General features: G+C 40.1%; 1 protein-coding gene across 4 annotated transcripts in view; it reads left to right on the top strand.

Moving 5' to 3' along the window:
* The window catches only part of TPK1 (thiamin pyrophosphokinase 1), a 380,616-nt gene that overhangs the window by 175,220 nt on the left and 193,258 nt on the right, over window positions 1–12,138 (top strand). The window lies entirely within an intron of this gene.

Raw genomic sequence — 12,138 nt, 5'->3', positions numbered from 1 at the left:
TCCTTGCTGTATGTGTAGAGATTGAGAAACTCATTTTTCTTAGTTACTTTGTTACTTCAGTATTCTTTCTAACAGTTGTCCTACAGGTTCAAATGGAAATTTAGAAAGTGACAAGTAGAAGCACAATCTTAGAAAGTCTGTGACCATCAGATAAGCATTAATGCTTAGTCTTCTAAGCATGTATATATTAAATGAATTTGTAGCTTTTCATTCATTAAAAGTATACTGTGTTTTCTACATCTTCATTAGTTATGTATTTTTCACACATCATTTTAAATTTCATTTAATGAATGGTATTTTACTTAAACAGTTTCCAACTGATGTACATTTAAATTTTGTCCATTTGTATTGTGAGTGAAAAAAAAATCTTTGTAAATGAATTTTTGTAAAAATGCCTTATGATGCATTCCTAGAATTTTAGAGGACTTCCCTGGTGGCTCAGTGGTAGAATCCACATGCCAAAGCAGGAGACAAAAGAGACTTGGGTTCGATCCCTGGGTCAGGAAGATCCCCTGGAGGAAGAAATGGCAACCCTTTCCAGTATTCTTGGCTGGTAAATTCCATGGGGTTGGAAAAGAGTCAGGCACATCTTAGCAACTACACAGCAACAACCACAGAATTTTAGAACCAAAGGTGTTTTTTTTTTTTTTAATATTTAGTTTTCTTAAAACTGTTATTACTCTTCTGAATAACACTTCATTAAAACTTGAAATTAGTAATAATGTAGAGCTTATTGAGGTGTTCATTTTGTCACTATTGTGCAAATCTTCCCAAGTTCTTTGCCACTTAAGAACATACAAGTAAACTATTTGAGAATGATAGAAGACAGAGAGTAGTGTCTTATACTAATTAATAATTCAAGCTCTCACTGGCTTTAGAGGACAATGCAAGGTTTTTAAAATGAAAATTATAGCATCAGCAATTCTTCTAGCCACAACCCCATCATCTGTGTTATTCTGAACTGGCATTAGTAAATTATGCATATTTTAAAGAAAAAGCAATTATTGAGAGAAGCTTTAAATCTTTGTGAGGCTTGAGGATAGATGAGATAAATTCATAAACAAGAAAAAAGAAAGCATTTGTAGGATGGAAGTAAAGGAGGAGCCAAGAGAGTGAGGCAGGGGAGGGAAAAAGAACAAAAGAGAAGAAAAGGGAAATAGGAATCTAGGTGAGGAAGCAAGGTACCAAGGTTATAAAGTGTGGGCTGTTGTGATGGAAATTCTGAGGCCAGCAATGAATGCAGATCTGTGCACCCACGCCATCCACCCGGCAGCTGATCAGACTTCCCATCAGCAAATGAAGACTGTTCCCAAGTCAGTGTCTGATATTCATGCTCAATTACTTTAACATTGGCATGTTTCTGTTCATTCCCCACAGTCTCACTTCTCATTAACTCCATACCTCAGCCTCGTTGGGACAGAAAGCCCTCAGCCTTGCTTACAAACCAGAGTTTTGCCAGTTCATAGACATTAATCATATCTGCAGGAGCAGAAGAAACAGCAGGAGAGGCAGGGACAGGCAGACTCAGAAACCAGTTGAAGATCTGGCCAGACGTGTCTGTTCTTTCTTTCTCTTTCTCTCTCTCTCCTTCCGTTTCTCCCCTCCCCTCTGCTCCCCCCGCCCAGTCACCCACTCTTATGCTGCAGGCTTGCCAAAACTGCAAGTGTCAGTCTGATAGTTATTGCAGAGGATAAGGACATAGCTGGAAAGACTGGGAAGCCAGGGTTTTTAGTTTTTGAATGGCTCAGGGGTAAAGGAAAATTTTGAGTTAATACCTTCAGATGAATTTCTCTTACATTTCCTGCACCACTTTTGATGTTAATCCCCAAAAGTCATTTATGTTTGTTGACGTTTAGTTCGAAAAAGGAAGATTAACTGAACCTTCTAATTCCTACATTGCATACGTGTAAGTTGATGGAGTACAATCAAGTTTTGTTTTGTTTTGTTTTTCCTTCATGTATAGATGAGAATCCATTGCTTTTGAATTCTTTGGGTGTGTTCCTACAGGGTGCCAGTGACGTCTTGTAGAAGCTCATGTGCCCTGTAGAGCACATGGTGAATGTTTGGCTGTGTTTAATAATGATGGTAATGACAACAAGTTAATGCAGTGTTACACAGAATTCATGTAAGCCATTATCTCCAAGTGAAACACTTGCTCTGTTACAAGTGAAAGGAGGTTATTTCCATTTTAATACACATTTTTTTTTTTTGTACCTTATCTGGGTCTTCAATGAAGGTAAAACTGAGGCTCTATTGTGGAAAGTAAAATAAAGAAGAAATTTAAAATGCTAAATTTTTGTTTAAAGCATGAAGCATATTCGTAGCCAGCACTGATTCATTTGACTTTAAAATTGGTTTGCATGATAAACTTCTGAAAACACTAAAATATCAAGTGGTTGGTTTGTCAGCTTCTAAACAGAGTATATCCCAGTTCTTGCCATTTGTATTCACTAATTATTACTATGTTATAAATTGTCCTAAAATTTAGCAGCTTAAAACAGCAAATAATTAGCCATAAAAAGGAACGCATTTGAGTCAGTTCTAGTGAGGTAGATGAACCCAGAGCCTATTATACAGAGTGAAGTGAGTCAAAAAGAGAAAAGCAAATATTGTATATTATTCATAACACATATATATGGAATCTAGAAAAATGGTACTGATGAACCTATTTGCAGGGCAGAAATAGAGATGCTGACATAGAGAACAGACTTTGGGCGTGGCGAGGGGAAGGAGAAGCTAGGATGAATTGAGAGAGTAACATTGACACATATTTGTTCCCCTGTGTAAAACAGGCAACTGATGGGAACTGAGGTAGAGCTCAGGGAGCTGGTGCCTTATGCTCTATGATGGCCGGGAGGGGTGGGATAGGGTCCGGGGGGGGAGCTAAAGACAGAGTGGATATATGTATACTTACGGCTGACTCACATCAGTTGTATGGCAGAAGCCAATACAACATTGTTAAGCAATTATCTCCAGTTTAAAAAAAAAAAACAGCAAACAGTGTTTCTCTCACAGGGTCTCCGGGTAAGACATATGAGAGTCAATTATTTAATAACAGGGTGGTTCTGGTTCAAGGTTTCTCATGAAGTTATAGCACAGCCTGGTTTTTCAGACATCTCAAGACTCCCTTGGGGCTACAGAAATTGCTTCCACGATTATTGCTCTGGTTGTTGGTTTTACTGGCTGTTATTGCTCACTGGCTCTTGGTTGGAGGTGTCAGCTCCTTGCCAGTGGGCAGCTCACATCATGGCAGACGGCTTTCCAGGAAAAGAGGAAGGGAAAAGAAAACATACATGCAAGAGAGCTTGCCAAAACAGAAATCGTGGTCTTTTTTATAACTTGATTTCATCAGTGATATATCATCTTCCTGTCTCTTCTGTCAGCTGTTGTTCAGTTCAGTTCAATTCAGTCGCTCAGTCATGTCCGACTCTTTGCAACCCCATGAAGCGCAGCACGCCAGGCCTCCCTGTCCATCACCAACTCCCAGAGTTCACTCAGATTCATGTCCATCTAGTCAATGATGCCATCCAGCCATCTCATCCTCTGTCATCCCCTTCTCCTCCTGCCCCCAATCCCTCCCAGCATCAGAGTCTTTTTCAATGAGCCAACGCTTCTCATGAGGTGGCCAAAGTACTGGAGCTTCAGCTTTAGCATCATTCCTTCCAAAGAAACCCTTGATCTCCTTCAGAATGGACTGGTTGAATCTCCTTGCAGTCCAAGGGACTCTCAAGAGTCTTCTCCAACACCACAGTTCAAAAGCATTGATTCTTCAGCGCTCAGCCTTCTTCACAGTCCAACTCTCACATCCATACATGACCATAGGAAAAACCATAGCCTTGACTAGACGGACCTTAGTCGGCGAAATAATGTCTCTGCTTTTGAATATACTATCTAGGTTGGTCATAACTTTTCTTCCAAGGAGTAAGCGTTTTTTAATTTCATGGCTGCGGTCACCATCTGCAGTGATTTTGGAACCCCAAAATATAAAGTCTGACACTGTTTCTACTGTTTCCCCATCTATTTGCCAGGAAGTGATTGGACAAGATGCCATGATCTTCATTTTCTGAATGTTGAGCTTTAAGCCAACTTTTTCGCTCTCCTCTTTCACTTTGATCAAGAGGCTTTTTAGCTCCTCTTCACTTTCTGCCATAAGGGTGGTGTTCTCCCGGCAATCTTGATTCCAGCTTGTGTTTCTTCCAGCCCAGTGTTTCTCATGATGTACTCTGCATATACGTTAAATAAGCAGGGTGACAATATACAGCCTTGACGTACTCCTTTTCCTATTTGGAACCAGTCTGTTGTTCCATGTCCAGTTCTAACTGTTGCTTCCAGACCTGCATACAGGTTTCTCAAGAGGCAGGTCAGGTGGTCTGGTATTCCCATCTCTTCCAGAATTTTCCACAGTTTATTGTGACCCACACAGTCAAAGGCTTTGGCATAGTCAATAAAGCAGAAATAGATGTTTTTCTGGAACTCTCTTGCTTTTTCCATGATCCAGTGGATGTTAGCAATTTGATCTCTGGTTCCTCTGCCTTTTCTAAAACCAGCTTGAACATCAGGGAATCTGTTGTTAGTCATACAGATTAACTATTGTAAGTATGCAAAAAGGCTGCAGAAGGGCGTCAGTATCAATAGGCAAGGATCATTGATAGCTATGTGGAGAGGGGCTAACAAACCATCTGACTTAGTAGTGATAAAGCTGGATTGTTAGGCAATGAGAGAAATATTTCCATATCATCACAGTGCATTCTTGGTCTTTAATTGGTAATATGTAACCCGATGCCTGATGCCTCAGATGGTAAAGAATCTGCCTGGCAATGCAGGAGACCCCGGATGGATCTCACGGTCTGGAAGATCCCCTGGAGAAGGGCATGGCACCCCACTTCAGTATTCTTGCCTGGAGAATTCCAGGGAGAGAGGAGCCTGGTGGGCTACAGTCCATGGGGTTGCAAACTTTCACTTTTATGTAAGAAGGAGGAGGAAAACATAACCATTAGCACGTTTTCTTTGATTAGATCTTTATATGCATAACCTTCTTTGAGTTAGGTAACATCCCAACCACTTAATCACTAGTCTTTATGTATATAACCCTTAAATTATTTATTCCTTTGGGTTTTGGACAAGAAGGGGGGCAAGCTCTGATCCACCGCTTAATTCCATATGGTCTGCCGGATAAGAACTAGGATGGACAGTTTATGCCTCTTGCTCACATGCAGCAGTTTGAAACCTGTGTTTTAGTGAAGCCATGGCATACCACTGGATCCATGCCAAAGCATGATCTGGAATTTCAAATAAGTAGCAGTGTGACTTGTCACTGTCCATGTGTTTTTCCATGCTGATGGTTTTAATATTAAACATATAGATATGATATGATTGTAGCTGACCAACTGATTGCCATCCACTTCCCAAGGCATATGGTATGCCATTCTTAATTTATTCCATAAAGCCTCCTTTTCAGATAGCTGTGACATCTTTGTGTTTCCCCTTTTGCCCATTTGTCTTAGTTCTTCTCTGCCTGGTTCACTAATATGAACTCAGAATGAGGAATGTCTCTTACAGATTTTCCCCTTGATATTTTATTTTACTTTATATCTTTCACTTTCTGAGTCAGTCAGTGTTTCCTTGATTCAAGGCTAAAATCACCTACTTCAGTCTTTTTAATTATTCCATCAATCATGCCCTCATGTGTTTCAGTTTCCTGAGACCTTTTGAAGAAACTGTAATATCTCATGTAACTTCTAATACTCTTTCATTGTTGTATAGTCTTTGGGGTCTTTTCCGGATATAGGAATGGGATTTTAAAGCATGCTTCCTTATACTTAGAATGTTTAGGCACTTGTTGCAGTATTTAATGTATTTAAAGAGTCACAGAATAAATTGTTGTTCCATAAATATAGATGTGTATGATAGAAGATAATAATGTTATAAATATAATGATAAAAATGTAAAATAGTTTAAAATGTAATAGACATTGAACTGTGTTATTTAGCCAAATTTTATGATGTGGAAGCTCAGGCTCAAAAAACTTAAAAGACTTTAGGAAAATGATAGAATTAGAGACAGCTTTTGGATGAATGTCCTTTTTTTTTGTTTTTTATGAAAAGAATTTTGGGAAAACTAGGATTTAGTTCCTAGCACTACTTTTCAACAGATTACGTATTTGGTCTGTTGGACAGGGTTGTTGTTTCTTGCACAAGGTAATTAACATCTGCAGGAAAGAATGCCAGCAAAGCAAGGATAGTCAGTGTGAGAACCCGATGCTTTTCCTTCACATTTCCATCATGTCAGTGTCCTTCACCCCCAATTCTGGGGCGGCAAGAGGGGAACTGCAGTAGTTGGGCTAGACAAAGAGTGACTGAACAAACCAATAGGTTATTAAATTGTGTTGTTTTTGTCCTTTAGGCCCTAACTCACGTTAGACTCTTTGCAACCCCATGAACTTCAGCACGCCAGGCTTCCCAGTCCTTAACAGCCTCCTACAGTTTGTTCATGCTCATATTCATCAAGTTGGTGATGCCATCCAACCATGTCATCCTTGTCGTCCCCTTCTCCTCCTGCTCTCAGTCTTTGCTGGCATCAGGGTCTTTTCCAGTGAGCTGGCTCTTCGTATCAGGTGGCCAAAGTATTGGAGCTTTGGCTTTAGCATCAGTCCTTCCAATGAATATTTTGACTGGTTTAGTCTCCTTGCTGCCCAAGGGAGTCTCAAGAGTCTTCTCCAGCATCACAATTCAAAAGTATCAATTCTTTGGTGCTCAGACTTCTTTTGATCCAACTCTCATGTCAGTACATGATTTATGGAAAAACTGTAGCTTTGACTATATGGACCTTTCTCATCAAAGTGCTGTCTCCACTTTTCAGTATGCTGTCTAGGTTTGTCATAACTTTTCTTCCAGGAGCAAGTGTCTTTTAATTTGATGGCTGTGGTCACCATCCACAGTGATTTTGGAGCCCAAGAAAAATAAAATCTGTCACTGTTTCTACTTTTTCCCCATCTATTTGTCATGAAGTGATGGGACCAGATGCCATGGTTTTCAATTTTTGAATGTTGAGTTTTAAGCCAGCTTTTTCAGTCTCCTCTCTCATCCTCATCAAGAGGCTCTTTAGTTCCTCTTCACTTTCAGCCATTAAAGTGGTATCATCTGCAAATCTGTTGTTCATTTGCTTAGTCATGTCCGACTCTTTGTAACCCCCTGGCCTGCAGCATGCCAGGCTTCCCTGTCCTGTACCATTCCCTTGCTCAAACTCATGTCCATTGAGTTGGTGATGACATCTGACCATCTCATCCTCTGTTGTCCCCTTCTCCTCCTGCCTTCAGTTTTTCCCAGCATCAGGGTCTTTTCTGATGAGTTGGCTCTTTGCATCAGATAGCCAAAGTATTGAAGGTTCCGCTTCAGCATCAGTTCTTCCAATGAATATTCAGGGTTGATTTCATTTAGGATCGACTGGTTTGTTCTCTTTGCTGTCCAAGAGACTGCAAGGAGATATTTTTTTTTTGCGTATCTGAGGTTTTGGTATTTTTCCCAACAATCTTGATTCCAACTTATAATTCATACAGCCTGGCATTTCGCATGATGTACTCTTCATATGCTAAATAAGCAGGTGATAATGTACAGCCTTCCTCAGTAATCAGTGCAAAGTAATAGAGGAAAATAATAGAATGGGAAAGACTAGAGATCTCTTGAAAATTAGAGATACCAAGGGAACATTTCATGCAAAGATGGGCTCAATAAAGGACAGAAATGGTAGGAACCTAACAGAAGCAGAAGATATTAAGAAGAGGTGGCAAGGATACAAAGACTGTACAAAAACGATCTTCACGACCCAGATAATCACGATGGTGTGGTCATTCACCTAGAGACAGGCATCCTGGAATGTGAACTCAAGTGGGCCTTAGGAAGCATCACTACGAACAAAGCTAGTGGAGGTGATGGAGTTCCAGTAGAGCTGTTTCAAATCCTAAAAGATTTGTGCACTCAATATGCCAGCAAATTTGGAAAACTCAGCAGTGACCACAAGACTGGAAAAGGTCAGTTTTCATTCGAATCCCAAAGAAAGGCAATGCCAAAGAATGCTCAAACTACCGCACAGTTGCACTCATCTCACACAATTGCACTCATCTCACACGCTAGCAAGGTAATGCTCAAAATTCTCTAAGCCAGGCTTCAACAGTACATGAACCATGAACTCCCAGATATTCAAGCTGAATTGAGAAGAGGCAGAGGAACCAGAGAACAAATTGCCAACATCCACTGGATCATGGAAAAAGCAAAAGAATTCCAGAACAACATCTACTTTTGCTTTATTGAGTATGCCAAAGCATTTGTGTGGATCACAAAAATCTGTGGGAAATTCTGAAAGAGTTGGGAATACCAGACCACCTGACCTGCCTCTTGAGAAATCTATATGCAGGTCAGGAAGCAACAGTTAGAACTGGACATGGAACAACAGACTGGTTCCAAATAGGAAAAGGAGTCTGTTAAGGCTGTATATTGTCACTCTGCTTATTTAACTAATATGCACAGTACATCATGAGAAATTCTGGGCTGGAAGAAACACAAGCTGGAATCAAGATTGCCGGGAGAAATATCAATAACCTCAGATATGCAGATGACACACCCTTATGGCAGAAAGCAAAGAAGAACTAGAGTCTTTTGATGAAAGTGAAAGAGGAGAGTGAAAGAGTTGGTTTAAAACTCAACTAAGATCTTCAGAAAACTAAGATCATGGCATCTGGTTCAGTTTCTTCATGGCAAATGGTTGGGGAAACAATGGAAACAGCGAGAGACTTTATTTTTTGGGACTGCAAAATCACTGCAGATGGTGACTGCAGCCATGAAATTAAAAGATGCTTGCTTCTTGGAAGAAAAGCTATGATCAACCTAAATAGCATTTTAAAAGCAGAGACATTACTTTGCCAACAAAGGTCCATCTAGTCAAAGCTATGGTTTTTCCAGTAGTCATGTATGGATGTGAGAGTTGGACAATAAAGAAAGCTGAGCGCCAAAGAATTAATGCTTTTGAACTGTGGTGTTGGAGAAGACTCTTGAGAGTCCCTTGGACTGCAGGCAGTTCCAACCAGTCCATCCTAAAGGAAATTAGTCCTGAATATTCATTGGAAGGACTGATGCTGAAGCGCCAATACTTTGGCCGCCTGATGTGAAGAACTGACTCATTAGAAAAGACCCTGATGCTGGGAAAGATTGAAGGGAGGACAGAGGATGAGATTGTTGAGTGACATCACCAGCTCGATCAACATGAGTTTGAGTAAGCTCCGTGAGTTGGTGATGGACAGGGAGGCCCTGCGTGCTGCAGTCCATGGGGTCACAAAGAGTCAGATACGGCTGAGCGAATGGACTGATGAACTGAATGTTACACATATGGAGGAGCTCTCAAAATGCTTAAAGAATATGTTAATATAAAGTGCTAGTATTTTGTTTTACTTTGCATAATTGTTTACTTACGAGCTTTTGAATAGCTATACTTAGTAACATTGGTTTTAAAGGGATTTCTAATCATTTCTTTTCCATAAGTATATAATTTATGAATGTTAATTTGCCTCATAATCAAAATCAATGATAGCATACTTTTGAGTTTGACAATGCCTTCGGTTCAATTTTGTTTAAATTTAACAGAATCTGGACAGATGCTTTTAATCTTCAGTGAAAAACATCTGCATTGCTCTGCCTAATGCCATGTATCTTATTATTTTCTCCTGTAGCTGTGTCTCCTACCCACTTCTGCCCAGCCAGATGTCAGCATTATTTTATACATGGTAATATTGGGGATCTTTCTGACCCAGGGATCGAACCTCCTCCTGCATTGCAGGCAGATTCTTTATCATCTGAGCCACCAGGGCAGTCTAAAATTAATAAATTTAGAGAAAAGCCAAGTTGGATTACGAGAAACTTAAAACATTAGCAAGTTTGACTCTTAACGCCAGATGGAGAAAATTGTATAAATATATAAAGCTCAATTCCATTTATCATCGACATACTTTTTTAAGTGGATAACTCACACACACACACTAACACACACACACCCCTGAGTACAGTAATTTCTTAGGCTTAAGCTTTAAAACTAATTAACATATGCTGAGCTATAAAGGCTTTGTTAAGGGAATTATAGACAGGCAGTTTCCACTGACAACTGAGTGACAGGTTCTTCACTTTATATTCTTACAACTGGTTGGCTTCTGCTTATTAGCATCTCAGGAAGAGAATGATGAGACAGGCAAGGGACTTTATGTGAGTCTGTCTCAGGAATACACCTTCATTCTTGTGCTTGCCTCAATCGTAGTCCTTTCAAATTGTCTTTAATTTTCAAAGCCTGTTTTGTTTTAATTTGTTTAACAGGTTTAAGGCATTTAAAAAGGAGGAGCCTATGCCCTTTAAATTTCTCTTTGTGATCCCCTGGACATAGCCCACCAGGCTCTTCTGTCCCTGGAATTTTCCAGGCCAGCATACTGCAGTGGGTTTTCACACCCTCCTCCAGGGATCTTCCCCACTCAGGGACTGAACCCAGATCTCCTGCATTGCAGGCAGACTTCTTTACTGTCTGAGCCACCAGGGAAGCCCTTTAAATTTCGAAGCCCTCTCCAGTGCCTCAGCGATGACTCCAGGGTCAGACCAGCCTGCTGCTTCTCTAACTCTGCGATCTCTGGGGTCTCTGTGACAGTTTCTCTCTCCTCGTTCATTAGGCTCATGGAACCCCCTTCTCATCAGTTCTCCCCCAGGTTCCCCACCTGTAGCTGTTATGTATTCCTTCCTTTGTTTTTTCCTTGCAGAACCTGATTGAAATAATTTTATCATAATTTTAATTTTTATGATAATTCCTTCTTATCCTATTAATACGTGATCTCCTGCAACCTGAATTCTGTCATTCATTCTGGGATACCAGCAATTAGCAGATTCTTACGAAAGTTTGTATGACTCAGGTGTCTAATGCTGCTTTTAGATACTTGGTATAAAAAAGATTCACATGAAGTGCCACACAATACTTAGTATAAAAAAAAAGACTTCTGTGATCATAAGCATTTGTGAAATTTGACATTCTGTAGGTCCCTTTTGAAAATTCACCATGCACAGTATCATTTTAAGTAAGTCTGCCAAAATTTTAATTTTGTTTACCTTAGTATTATACTTCTCAAGTGAGTTTGACTGTTGAGAAACTACCCTTTATCCATTAACAGTTAGGGTAGGATATTGGTTTCTGAAAGGCTGAAATATAGTGGTTGCTTATAAGCTTGTTGTGTCTCAGGTTTTCTCTACCTTTAAAGATTGGTGTGAGAAAGTTTCAGCAGAGCCTTTTTAAAAATGTGTTTATTTTTTATTGAAGGATAATTGCTTTACAACATTTTGCTGTATTCTATCAAACCTCAACATGAATGAACCATATGTATACATATACCCCCTCCCTTTTAAAACTCCCTCCCATCTCAACATAATCTTGAAAAGAGTACTAGGCAATAATTACTTTGAAGTGCTTCCAGGATACCAGACACTTTTATATGTACTCTCACTTATAAATTCCTATAATCCTTTCTTACTTTCATTTATAAATTTACATAATTCTTTACCGTCTGAGCCTTCCCTGATGGCTCAGATGGTAAAGAATCTGCCTGCAATGCAGGAGACCCTGGGTTGGGAAGATCCCCTGGAGAAGGGAATGGCTACTCTCTGCAGTATTCTTGCCTGGAGAATCCCATGGACAGAGGAGCCTGGTGGGCTGCAGTCATGGGCTCACAAAGAGTTGAACTGAGGAACTAACACTTTACTAATCCTTACGTCACATTCTATTAGGTTGGAACTGTCACCTACATTTTACAGTTGAATATGGAAGCACAGAGAGGTTGAGCAATTCACCCAACTTTACCAGGTCAGAAATGGTTTAACTAGGATCTAAGCGGGCATTCTGACCGCAGAATGCATGCACTTTTCTGGCCGTTACATTACATCACCATAACTCTCTGGATGAAAAGAAGGAGTTCTCCAAGTAAAGTGAAAATCAGTTTCACAGGCTGAGGAAATCTTGCAGCTTCCTTTTGTGAGTATTCAGCTTCCCTTTCCTGTGTCTGCTGAGGTCTGAGTAATTGAACACCCCCCTCCCCACCGATTCCTTCAGTGCTCCCTATCCTACCGC

The sequence above is a fragment of the Oryx dammah genome, unplaced genomic scaffold, assembly GCF_014754425.2.
Source record: "Oryx dammah isolate SB20612 unplaced genomic scaffold, SCBI_Odam_1.1 HiC_scaffold_18, whole genome shotgun sequence".
NCBI lineage: Eukaryota > Metazoa > Chordata > Mammalia > Artiodactyla > Bovidae > Oryx > Oryx dammah.
Note: the sequence above shows the minus strand (reverse complement) of the source record. Positions and strands in the feature narration are given on the sequence as shown.